Below are 13076 nucleotides of genomic sequence, written 5' to 3' on the forward strand. Positions count from 1 at the left end.
CAAATAACAAAGGAAGTAGAGAGAAGTGCTCAGCTGGCTGGTCAAGGTTGACAGTGAGATGCCAGTCTTGCCACTTGATGCCATAGCCTATGAATTTCTCTTCTGTTACCAACAAAGAGTACTTGGTAGCAACCCAAGCTCTCTCTCAAGAGAGGCATTCTGCAGCAAAGTCTAGCCTTTTATACGTTTAGATCATTAAAGAACTTAACAGATAATTCTGCCTTGAAATGCATTTCCAGAACTCTATTTTAATATTTTTGCTCTACTCAGAACAATTTTAAGCAGTATTAAAATAATATATCTTCTAACCTTATATTTTATATTCTCGTATTATAACCAATGTGATAAATTATGTTTAGCGTTTACTAACAGGAGGTCATTTCTTTCCCCTACAGCCCACTTTATTCCTTTTTCTTAAGGTAAGGACCTTATGTAACACATTAATCCTCTCATTTTTGTCATGGTGACCAGGAATTGACAGTTAAGTGTATTTTTTTTCCTTGCAAGACACAGAGAGAGAGTGAGAGAGATACAGCAAGGGAGATAGATGAGAAGCATCAACTCACAGTTGCGGCATTTTAGTTGTTCATCAATTGCTTCTCATATGTGCCTTGACCGGGGGCTCCAGCAGAGCCAGTGACCCCTTGTTTAAGCCAGCAACCCTGAGCTTCAAGCTAGTGACCACATGCACAAGCTGTTGAGCCTGTGCTCAAGCCAGTGACCTTGGGGTTTCAAACCTGGGACCTCAGTGCCCCAGGTTGATGCTCTATCCATTGCACCACCACCAGTCGAAAGTTAAGCGTAACAAGTGTGATTGAGACTAGTTTCCTACTTACTCTACATGTTTGGTTTCTCTCTCTTATGTGTGTATGTCATTATTTGTAGGTAACTTTAAATCATCTAACAGAAGGTATGACATAAGTTATAAAGATTTTACTTCAAAGAGTCATTAATGGAAAAAGGAGTAGTATTCGTGATGTCATCTGTGCCATGCTGTTAAGTGTTGTTGGTTGTTTGTATCCCAGTTGCTGTTTCCAGCCACCATTCTCTTCTCCATCTCTTCCTCTACTAGTGTGGCCCCATGATTTTCAGCATGACATGATTGACCTGTTATGTTCAGAAACATAAGACACAATTGAGTGGCTATGTTTCAAAATGCCATGGCCTGGATTTTCACAGGGAGTAAGTAGTATGGCACTGCACAAACAGAGCAAGTATCACAGATGGTAAGGTCCCCTATGGAAAAAGGGTGGTAATGCCCAGATCCCAACAGTGAGAAGGACACTGATCCAGCCTGGAGAATACCACTAGCATCCAGCATATGGGACAGAGAAGGGAATTTCACCATACCCAAGACTGAGAAGCTCTTTCAAAGACTAGGGTTGACGGCCACTTCTCCCTCTGAATTTCTCAACGTAGACCATTCATTTGAAACTGGGGTGCCTGGCACATAGTGAAGTGTTATGATCCTTTATTCTCATTGGCAGACTTCAGAAGTGCAGAGTGAGCATAACCAGGAGAGGAACACCATCACATAATTAATATTCATTGAATTACATGTCATACCAGACCTTGTGAGGCCTAGCAGGCATTATCCTCCATGCTATCCCATTGCTGGCTGACAGTTGTGGTGCGCATGCTCATATAGTTGGTATGGTGATTTCCAGTTTCTGCTCTCGTGAATTCATGTCCAAGCCCTATGTTTTGAATAGACAGATGCCTCTGGCTAGCCTCTGTTTAGATAAATTTGCATTATACTATTGAAGACTTGAAGTTTTCACTGGAAAATAAGCTGACTTGTATATTATTATTATTATTATTATTATTATTTTTTGTATTTTTCTGAAGCTGGAAACGGGGAGAGACAGTCAGACAGACTCCCGCATGCGCCCAACCGGGATCCACCCGGCACGCCCACCAGGGGTGACGCTCTGCCCACCAGGGGGCGATGCTCTGCCCCCTCCAGGGCGTCACTCTGCCATGACCAGAGCCACTCTAGCGCCTGGGGCAGAGGCCAAGGAGCCATCCCCAGCGCCCAGGCCATCTTTGCTCCAATGGAGCCTTGGCTGCGGGAGGAGAAGAGAGAGACAGAGAGGAAGGAGGGGTTGGGGGTGGAGAAGCAAATGGGCGCTTCTCCTATGTGCCCTGGCCGGGAATCGAACCCGGGTCCCCCACACGCCAGGCCGATGCTCTACCGCTGAGCCAACCGGCCAGGGCCTGGCTTGTATATTATTAATAGTCACAACTTACGGAAAGTTATAGCATATGAGAGAACATTTTTCAATTAAAATATGGTTATTTAAAAGAGCCAAGGTATAATATTCTGTTCTACTTTTTTTTTTAATTTAAGTAGACTACCGAAATAAATTCTCACATTTTATTGATGAATAATTTTATTACCTGAAAGAAAATCTAATCAGTTCAAAAAACATTTTGCAACCTGAGGAGCTAAATACATCTCATTTTGCATGGTTGTTTTGTTATTATGTTATTCTAATAAAGGAAAGTTATTAAAATAAATATTGTACCAGGAAAGTGCACCTGTAAATAATACTGGCTTACTGGAAAAGTACAATAAATGTGAATACAAAGAAGAGAGCTTGGACAAATATATTAAAATATGTTAACTTATAAACAGACATCACTATTTCACGGCTCTTGGTAGTTTATGTGCCTTCCCTTATTTGTGAAATAAATATATTTCATATTAGCCTATGAGACATCTTAACTTTCTGAACTTTTTAAAATGAAATTTATTGCCATATCAGGGTTTCTACAACAGAAGAGTTTTTTTGGAAGAGTGCCATTGGCCCAATGAGATAGGAGAAATGCTTTGTATAATTTAAAAACACATTTCTTTTAGGTGACTTAAAAGGCTAAGGAGGCCATTTTAAAATTAATGCAATTCTCTTGGGAGATACCATCGCATTCATAGATACTAAAATGAACTCTGACATGTTCTATACGAAATCTATTAAGTTTTGACTCATAAAAACTCCCACGTTGGTTTGTGTTTCTATTTGGATTTGTTTTTGTTAACCAGTTTTATTTACACTGAAAGAGGTTTCTGGTTTTATCTCCATTGTAGCCCTTGAGAGTGAAATCACCTGTTTGTGTCCTCACTTTGCAGTTGCATCTCGCTTGCATGAATCTATTTGTGCTTTGCATTTGTATTCATGAAGTCTTGCCTGGGCCTCTCATTTCCCCTCAAGTTGGGGATGGTTTGGAATTTATGTGTCTACCATTGTAACGAACTATTTTGAAGCACTTATCACAAATTGCCCGTTTTATTCTTTGTTTACACATTGCATCAGACTCTACTGGTTTGTGAAGCCTGGGTAATGTTTGAAGTGTTTCATCTCTCACAGGGCTTAGCACAGTGTATAGGGGCAAGAGACAGAAATAGAAGTGGACTTGCAGATTTCTGAGTATAATTGGGCCTATCAGTGCTCTAGAATTTGATGCCAAGTGAGAGACAGATTCTTAGCGTCTTTTTGGTTCTTGATTGGCTGGATTGAAGTATTGGAAATGCCTCCTGAAATGGTGTTGCAGGGTGAGATGAGAAAAGGTCTAGTCTTTGGATAATTGTCTACAGAGAATCTAAGCAGACCTCAGAGTTGACTGTTGGTAATCCTTGTATTCTCTTTGTTACTGTTGAGTGTTCACACTCTCCCCTTTTAAGCAGTTGATGAAATTAATTTTAATAATTAAAAGTTGTCTTAATTATGCAGTGGCATAGTGGATAGAGTGTCGGCCTGGGACACATTGGAACCAGGTTCAGAACCCCAAGGTAGCCAGCTTAAGCGCGGGCTCATAGACATGACCCCATGGTCTCTGGCTTGAGCCCAAAAGTCACAGGCTTGAAGCTTAAGGTTACTGGCTTGAGCCCAAGGTCACTGGCTTAAGCAAGGGGTCACTCACTCTACTGGAGCACCCAGGTCAAGCCACATATGAGAAAGTAATCAATGAACAACTAAGGTGCTGCAACGAAAAATTGATGCTACCCATCTCTTTCCCTTCCTGCCTGTCTCCCTCTCTCTGTCTCTCTTACTATTAAAAAAAACAAACAACCCCCCTTGTCTTAATTATTATTTTTATTTTTTAAGTGAGAGGAAGGGAGATGGTGAGACAGAGCCCTGCATGTGCCCCAACCGGGATCTACCCGGCAATCCCAGTCTAGGGCCAATTCTTGAGTACCAAGTTATTTTTAGTGCCTGAAGCTAATGTGCTTGGACCAATTGAACTATTCTCAGTGCCCAGGGCCATGCTCAAACCAATAGAACCTCTGGCTGCAGGAGGGGAAGAGGGAGAGAAGGGGGTGGGGGAAAAGCATTTGGCAGCTTCTCATGTGTGCCCTGACCAGGAATTGAACATGGGACGTCCAAAAACCAGGCTGATGCTCTATCCACTGAGCCACTGGCCAAGGCCTTGTCTTAATTATTTTAATATACATCTTAGTTCTGGTAATTTCTTTATACTTTGTCCTATCTAAATTGACATTGTTTTAAATAGGCTTATTCCTTTTTTTTTTTTTTTTTTTTGGTCTTTCCCTCTTTTCTTGTACTTTTTTCTTTGTCCTAGACAGGCATGAACATAGAACATAGCAGTCCTGTGACTCGGCTTCATGCTGTTGCCCTTTTTCACTTTGTTTCCTTACATCTTGGGCAGTATACCTTCATTGTGTGGGAAGTGAATGCTATGAAGCTGCACAGCAAAAACTGATTAAAATGCCTAATTTTATAGTGTGTATATTTTATCAGAATACAGAAAAATATATTATCCTTATGATAACACTAAATATGTTCTTCAGATTAATAGCTCCCAATATAGCACTTAGTAAATCTATTGAAGATGAAAACATAGTGGAATACAATCTCGAGTGAAATGATTGCTAGCCTCACACATCCTCACACATTGAGTCTGCAGCAGAAGTATCAGATTTTTTAAAAAAATAATTATTTATTGATCTTAGAGAGAGATGAAGGAGTGAGAAAGAGAGAGAGAGAGAGAGAGAGAGAGAGAGAGAGAAATATCAATCTGTTCTTATATGTGCCCTGATTGATCAGCGATTGAACTGTCAACTTCTGCATATGGAGATGATGCTCTAACCAACCACATATCCCGCCAGGGCCAGAGTTATCAGTTCTTAAAGCACGTTTGGAAAGTTTTCTGCAGCCTCCACTCTTTTCATCTACATTGCAAATGAATATATTTCTATCAGTCTTTCTCTGCTTTGTGCTATTTCTATTATGGTCGGTATTGGCTCCCTGGAGGATATTTTGCCTGGCAATGTATGTTTTGTTGGAGTATTTTTTTGACGTGTATATATATTCATGAAACTATCACCACAATCAAGGTAATAGCCATATCTATTTCCCCAGTTGTTGCTGTGAGTTGTTTTATACTTTCTCCCTCCTGTCCTTCCTATCCTACCCAGGAGCTGTATTCTATCACTATGCATTAGTTTGCATGTTTTATATTTTTATACAAATGGAAGCATGCAGCATGTACTCTTTTTGTGTTTGGCTTCTTTAAATCAATATCATTTTGAGATGTATTGATGTTGTTGTAGTCTGCATAAGTAGTTTATTTTCTTATATGGGTATACCACAATTTGTTTATTCACCTGTTGATGGACTTTTTTTCCCCTTCAATTTTTGACTGTTATATATACGGCTGCTATAAATATTTATATATAAAATTTTTATGAACATATACTTTTATTTCTCTTGGCAAAATATCCAAGTGTAAAATGGCTGGACCATTATGATAAGTGTGTATTTAAAATAACAAAATGTTTCCAGATGTTGTAGAATTTTACATTTCAACCATTATCCAGTATATCTACATCTTTATCAACATTTAGTATGGTTAAGCTTTTTCATTTTAGCCATTTTAATAGATATAGATTATAATTTGTATTAGTCTTATAACTAATGATGTTGAGCTTTTTCTTATGTAAATATTGCCATTTTTATATATATATATCAGTTTTGATGAAAAGTCTGTTTAAAACTTTGACTTACATATTTCACTGGGTTGATTGTTTTCTTATTAAGTTTTGATTGCTCTGTATATGTTCTAGGTACAAGTCTTTATCTGATATAATATTTGATTATACTTTCTTCAGTTTCTGGCTTATGTTTTCATTCTCTTGAAAATACAGGAAGAACAGACATTCTAATTTTTATGACAGTCAGTTGATCAATTTATTTTTCTATTGGTCATGCTTTTGGTGTGGTAGTAAAGAAACCTTGCTTAACTTCAGATTGCAAAACTTCTTTTTCTAGAAGTTTTATAGTTTTAGGTTTTGCAATCAGGTCTGTGATCCATTCTGAGTTAATTTTGTAAAATGGGTGAGAGATGGGTCCAAGTTCACGTTTTTGCTCAAGGATATTCAGTTTTTTTAGTACCATTTTCTAAAGAGATGATCATTTCTACAGTGTATTGCCTTTGTACTTTTTTTAAAAAATCTGATATTCATATATGTGTGGGTTTATTTCTGGACTCGTAACTGTATTGATTAATGTAATTTTATATTAATCTTGAAATTAATGTTAGTCCTCTAACTTTATTCCCTTTTTAAAAATTATTTTGGTTATTCTAGATCCTTTGAATTTGTATAGAAGTTATATCTATCTATTTATTTAATTTTTAAAAAGTTTCTCAGAAATCTCTTTTGGCTTAAGTGTGTGATATTTCACATAACTTATCTGATTTATATCTAAGTTTTTCATAATTTAAAATTCTATTGTAAATCATATTGCTTTTTTAAATTTCACTTTTTAATTTTTTGTTGCTAGAACATAGAAATACAATTGATTTTTATATTGATTTTGTATCCTGCAACTTTGCAAAACTCATTCATTAGTTATATATTTTTCTGAGGATTTTTTATATAGATTTTCTTGTCCCCTGTGAATGAATAATTTTATTTCTTCCTTTCTTTCCTTGAATGCCTTTTATTTCTTTTGTTTAGCCTTATTTCACTGTCTCGAACCTTTAGGTCAATGTTAAATAGACATAGTGGGAGTGAATGTCCTTGTCTTCTTTTTGATTTTATAGGAAAGCATTCATTCTTTCATCAAGAAATATATATATATATTAGCTGTAGGCTTTTCCATAGGCACTCTTTTTCTGGTTGAGGAACTCTTTCTATTTCTAGTTTTTCTGAGTAATGGGTTGGTTTTGTTTGATTTTTATTATTATTTTACTAAGACTAAGGGAGATAAAGAGACAGAATCCTGTATCCTGCATTTATTCCAAATGGGATCCATCCAACAACCCCTGTCTAAGGCTGATGTTCTGCCCATCTGGGTCCATGCTTGCAACCAAGTTATTTTTAGCGCCTAAGGTAGAAGCTCCACAGACCCATCCTCAGTGCCTGGGTCCCATGCACTTAAGTAAATTGAGCCATAGCTGTGAGAGGGGAAGAGAGAGAAAGAGAAGTGGGAAGGGTAGGGGTAGAGAAGCAGATGTTTGCCTCTCCTGTGTGCCCTGACCAGGAATTGCACCTGGAACTTCCACATGCCAGGTCGATGCTCTACCACTGAGCCTACTGGCCAGGGCTTGATTTTGTTATTTTTAGGAACAGGATGTCAGGCATGTCAAATGATTTTTTTGCTTCTATTAAGATGATTGTATGGTTTTTATTTTATAATTTTGTTAATATGGTGAATTATATTGATTAATTTTCATATGTTAAGATATCCTTTAATATAAGTAAATATGTAATGGTTCAACTTGGTTATGCTATATATTTTTTATATATTATTGAATTTGATTTGCTAAAATTTTACTCAGAATTTTGGCATCTATTTCCATATATTTCTGTTTATGTGATGCCCCTGTGTAGTTGTCCGGGTAATACAGGCCTTATAAAATGAGTTGTGAAGTATTCTCTCCTTTTAGTTTCTTGGAAGGCTTTATGTGGAACTAACACACTGGGGAACAGGGTTTTTTTTTCCCATTTTCTGTTGCATGAGGTTTTAGAACTGTTTCTATATCCTTCTGCATTGCTAATTCCAAATCTGAAATCCGCTTTTTGGTGCATTCTCTAGTTTTTATGCAATTTTAATTTCTTTTTGTTACAGTTAATGGCATGCATTGGTTTTTAAATTGGAGTTAAAGGGCAATGACTCTTGGATTGAACATAAGCACAAGGCAATTAATGTTTTACAGACATCACGATTACATAATAGTGGTTGTTTTTAAATGTAAAAAGTTATTATCTGATAAAAACACCCTCTTATTTTGTTTTAAGAATGAATCATGGCTTCTTCAAGTAGGCATAAATGTACGAATAGTCCCAACACCTCTGTTATATATGTGGCTGTTACACACTTCAACGTCAAAGGCGCAATATTTCATCATTTGTGACACGTGCATATATTGCCTATTTTCAAGTTCCTCTTGGCGATCAAGACAAGAATTGGGCTCCTCATATCGTGAGTTATGATTGTGAGGAAATGCTTCATGACTGGACAAAAAGAAAATGCAAAGGAATGCCTTTTGGTATTCCCATGGTTTGGCATGAACCTAAGGACCACAGCAGTGACTGTTATTTCTGTCTGATCCATACAAAGGGCATCAGCAAGAAAAAACGGCATATGATTGCATATCCTAATATTCCTTCAGCAATACGACCTATCCCACACTCTGACACACTCCCAGTTCCAGTTTTCAATGGTTTTATTTCTTCTAAGGATGAAGAAAGTGAACATGGTGATCAAGTGTATTTTGATAAGATGCATGAGGAAATGGTTGTAGAATCTGAAGGGTCTTCTTCTGATGCCAAGCAGTTATTAACCCCTCAGCAGTTTAGCCAACCCAAATTGAATGACTTAGTAAGAGATTTGAGCCTATGAAAAAAGCAGCTGAGTTATTAGCCTCCAGGCTTCAAGAAAAGAATGTACTTCACCGGTCAGCTAAAGTATCCCATTTCAGGAAGCGTGAACAAATGTTTGTGGACTTTTTTCTGAAGACAAACACTTTTTTTACTGTCATGATATCAGTAGACTTCTCAGCCAGCTAGGTGTTACCACTTACAGTCCAACAGAATGGCGGCTATTTCTTGACAGCTCTAGACAGAGTCTGAAATGTGTTCTCCTACACAACGGTAATGTTTATGCAGCGCTTCCAATTGGTTATTCAACTCATCTGTGAGAAGATTATAATGACATAAAAATTGTCCTCAACTTTCTGAAGTATGAGGAGCATAACTGGATCATTTGTGTGAATCTTAAAATGGTAAATTTACTTGCTTTCTGTGTTTGTGGGACAGCCGAGCTCGGGAGAAACACTGGACACAGAAGGAGTGGCCGAAATGGGAAGGTCTGGAAGTAGGGATGCAAAGTATTGTGAATGAACCCGTAGTTAATTGAGACAGGATCATTTGTTCCCCCACTTCACATCAAACTTGGCTTAATGAAGCAGTTTGTTCAGGCTTTGAATAGAGAAAGTGAATGCTTTCAACATATTATTTCTGCTTTTTCTGCCTTGTATTTTGAGAAGATAAAAACAGGTGTATTCGATGGACCTCAAATTTGAACCCTCATACGTGATGAAGAATATGCCAGGAAGATGAATAAGGAGGAGAAAGCAGCATGGCAGTCTTTTTTAGCAGATATAAAGAACTTCCTTGGCAACCAAAAAGCAAAAAACTGTGAACTTCTGGTTCAAAGGATGCTGACAGCTTTCTGTGACATTGGATGTAACATGAGCGTTTAGATTCACTTCCTGAACAGTCACCTTGATAAGTTACCCGAAAATCTTGGAGCTGTTAGTGATGAGCAGGGAGAACGCTTTCATCAAGATCTGAAGATGATGGAAGAGCGTTATCAGGGACGATGGGACAGAAATATGATGGCAGACTACTGCTGGAGCATCAAATGAGATTGTCCTCAACAAGTACACAAATGCAAGAGCTACAAACACAAATTTTTGCCCAAATAGAATTTAAATAAGTTTTGCACAAATTTATGATTAAAATAAATGTTTCAATATGTTCTATTTTGAAATTGTAGACAAATTCTGATGCAATCATATGTTTTAGTGTATTAGTGTATTTACTGCATTATATAAATTATTATATTTTCACAAAGATGATGCCCAAGAAGACATTCTAGTTCATTATGTTAAACTAAATGTTGAAAATATTACAATAAGATGAAAACCTAAAATCTTGAATTGCAAAAAACTGTAGCTTACAGAGAAAAACTAATGTCAGATTTGAGATCAGCACACTCGAATTAGGTAAGAACAGTGTTTTTGTGGATGCAACAAAAATTTTGTTCCCCAGTGATATTATTTCTTCCTCAATTGTTTGTGCTTGGAGTTTTCTTTGTAGGAGTGTTTTAAAATAAAGATTTATTTTTTTAAAAATAGATATGGGATTGTTCAGGTTATCTATATATTCTTGAAAGAACTTTGATAGTTTGTGTCTTTCAAGAAATGTTTGCACTTTATTTAAGTTGTTGAATTTAATGGCATTAAGTTTTCATAATATTCTCTTACAATCCTTGTATTATCTGTAGACTTTGTTATGCTATTACCTAGGTCATTCTTGTTATTGGTAATTTTTGCTTTAATTTGTCTCTTTTCTTTTATATTATTACCTTGCCAAGAGGTTTGTCCTGTTTTTAATATATCAAAGAACCTTCTTTACATTTAATTTATTTGTTTTTTTCTGCTTCTCAACCTTATTTTCATTTTGCTTAGTTTGCAATTAATTTGTTCTTCCTTTTCTATTTTTTAAACTGAGATCACTGATTTTGAGACCTTTTCTCTTTTCTAATATATGTATTTATTTAGTGCTCTTAATTTCCCTCTATGTATTGCTTTAGCAACATCCTACATATTTTGATATGCTTTGTTTTAATTTTTACTCAATTCAAAGAACTTTCTAGTTGTATATAATTATATATAAATAAATATATATTTCTAAATACAACTCAGTAGTAAAACCCACAGATAATCCAATTAAAAATGGGCAAAGGGTGAATAGACAGTTTTCCCAAGGAAAATATATGAATGACCAACAAGTACATGAAAAGATGCTCAACATCACTAGCCATTAGGGAAATCCAAATCAAAACCACAGTGAGATTTCATGTCATAGCCGTTATAATGGCCATCATCAAAGACACAAGAGAGCATGAATGCTGGTGAGAGTGTGGAGAGAGGGAACCTTTGTGCACTGTTGGTGGGGCTGTAAATTGGTGCGGCCACTGGCAAACAGGAGGTTTCTCAAAAAAAGAAAAAAACAAAAAATAGAACTACTATATATGATCCAGCAAGTCTGTTTCTGGGAATGTATTCAAAAGCAACACAAATATTTATTCAGAAAGATATCTGCACCTCATTTTCACAGTAGCATTATTTACAATAACCAGTGCATGGAATCAACTTAAGTGTTTACTGATGGACAAATGAATAAAAAAATTGTGAAATATAATATATACACACACAAACACAATGGAATATTGTTTAGCCACAAAAAATTAGGAAATTCTACTATTTGGGATACACACACACACACACACACAATGGAATATTGTTTAACCATAAAAAATGGGGAAATTCTACTATTTAGGATACCATGAGTGGACATTGAAGGCATTATGCTAAGTGAAATAAGTTAGAGACATATATAGGGGAATCTAATAAGAAAACAGAGCAAAATACTACACTCAGAAAAAGAGATCAGATTTGTGGTGTCCAGAGGCAGTAGAAGGGAAGAATTAGAGGAATATTGCTACAGCATACAAGCTTTCAGTTGTGAGATAAATAATTACTAGGAATGTAATGTACAACTTGGTGAAAAGTTAACACTGTTATATGACATGTAGGAAATTGTTAGGACAGTAGATTCTAGGAGTTCTTATCACAAGGAAAAATTTTTTTCTTTTTGTATTTATATGAGAAGATAGATGTTAACTTATTGTTAATCATTTTATTTCACAATATATGTAAATCAAACCATTACGCTGTACACCTTAAACTTATACAGTGATGTGTGCTAATTATTTCTCAATAAAACGGGAAAAAAATAAAATAGGTTTCTTGTAGATGACATAACAAAATCGTTAGTTGGGACCAGATCAGTGCTCAGTCTAGGTCCGACTGTTCCCCACTGCTGAGCCTTGAAGCTTCTGTGTGCTCTGCCCAGTTCTCTGTGAATTTTGCCTTCACAGTTTTCTGTGAGTACACGTGTTGGGAAGAGGCACTGTCCTTGGCCTTGTGCATGGGTTGGCACTGTTATTTCTAACCCTTTTAAGTCGTTTCCTACCAGGCGCGGGCTGATCAATAGTTAGCCGAATATTTGAGGAAGACCTTCTGCAGATCTCTGGAGTGATTTCTTTGTACATCTCCCTTCTCTTTCCCATGAACTCTGCCTGCCTGGGACTTTTCAGTTTCTCAGCTCCAGCTACTGATTGAGAGTCTGCTGGGCTTCACAGGGATGTGTCTCCCCGACCTGTGGCATGGAAAGTCATTAAGAACAGTACACTGAAGAAGCAATTGTTGGCTTCACCATGACTGTTTCTTGTGTATCAGGTTTCTTTTGTTGCCTGATTATTACATTGCAAATTGTTATTTTGTACATTTTGTCTTTTTAAAAAATTTTTTTAATTTATTTACTTTTTTATATTTTTTATTTATTATTTATTTTTATTAGAGAGAGAGAGGGAGAGATAGAGAAAGAACAGGGGGAGGAGCAGGAAGCATCAACTCCCATATGTGCCTTGACCAGGCAAGCCCAGGGTTTTGAACCGGCGACCTCAGCATTCCAGGTCGACGCTTTATCCACTGTGCCACCACAGGTCAGGCCCATTTTGTCTTTTTAAAAATGGTTTTAGGCAAGCAGAATAAATATCTAGTTCTTGTTACTTATTCTTGGCTGGAGCAAAAGTCTACCTGAAGTAATTTTTTTAAAGGTTAAAATTGGCTTATAAAGGTGGACTCCAGAACTCTTTTTTTTTATTTTATTTATCAGTACAGGTACATGCTAACTGCAAAAGGTGCTTCCTGCAGGGAATGGTTTTACCAGACAGATATGCCCATGCTTTAACATTGAC

The 13076-nt window shown here is 36.6% G+C and overlaps 1 protein-coding gene across 2 annotated transcripts in view; it reads left to right on the plus strand.

The window, feature by feature from the left end:
* Nucleotides 1-13076, plus strand: part of PARD3B (par-3 family cell polarity regulator beta) — a 1075922-nt gene that overhangs the window by 266280 nt on the left and 796566 nt on the right. The gene's annotated exons all lie outside the window — the stretch shown is intronic.

This window comes from Saccopteryx leptura, chromosome 7 (genome assembly GCF_036850995.1).
Source record: "Saccopteryx leptura isolate mSacLep1 chromosome 7, mSacLep1_pri_phased_curated, whole genome shotgun sequence".
NCBI lineage: Eukaryota > Metazoa > Chordata > Mammalia > Chiroptera > Emballonuridae > Saccopteryx > Saccopteryx leptura.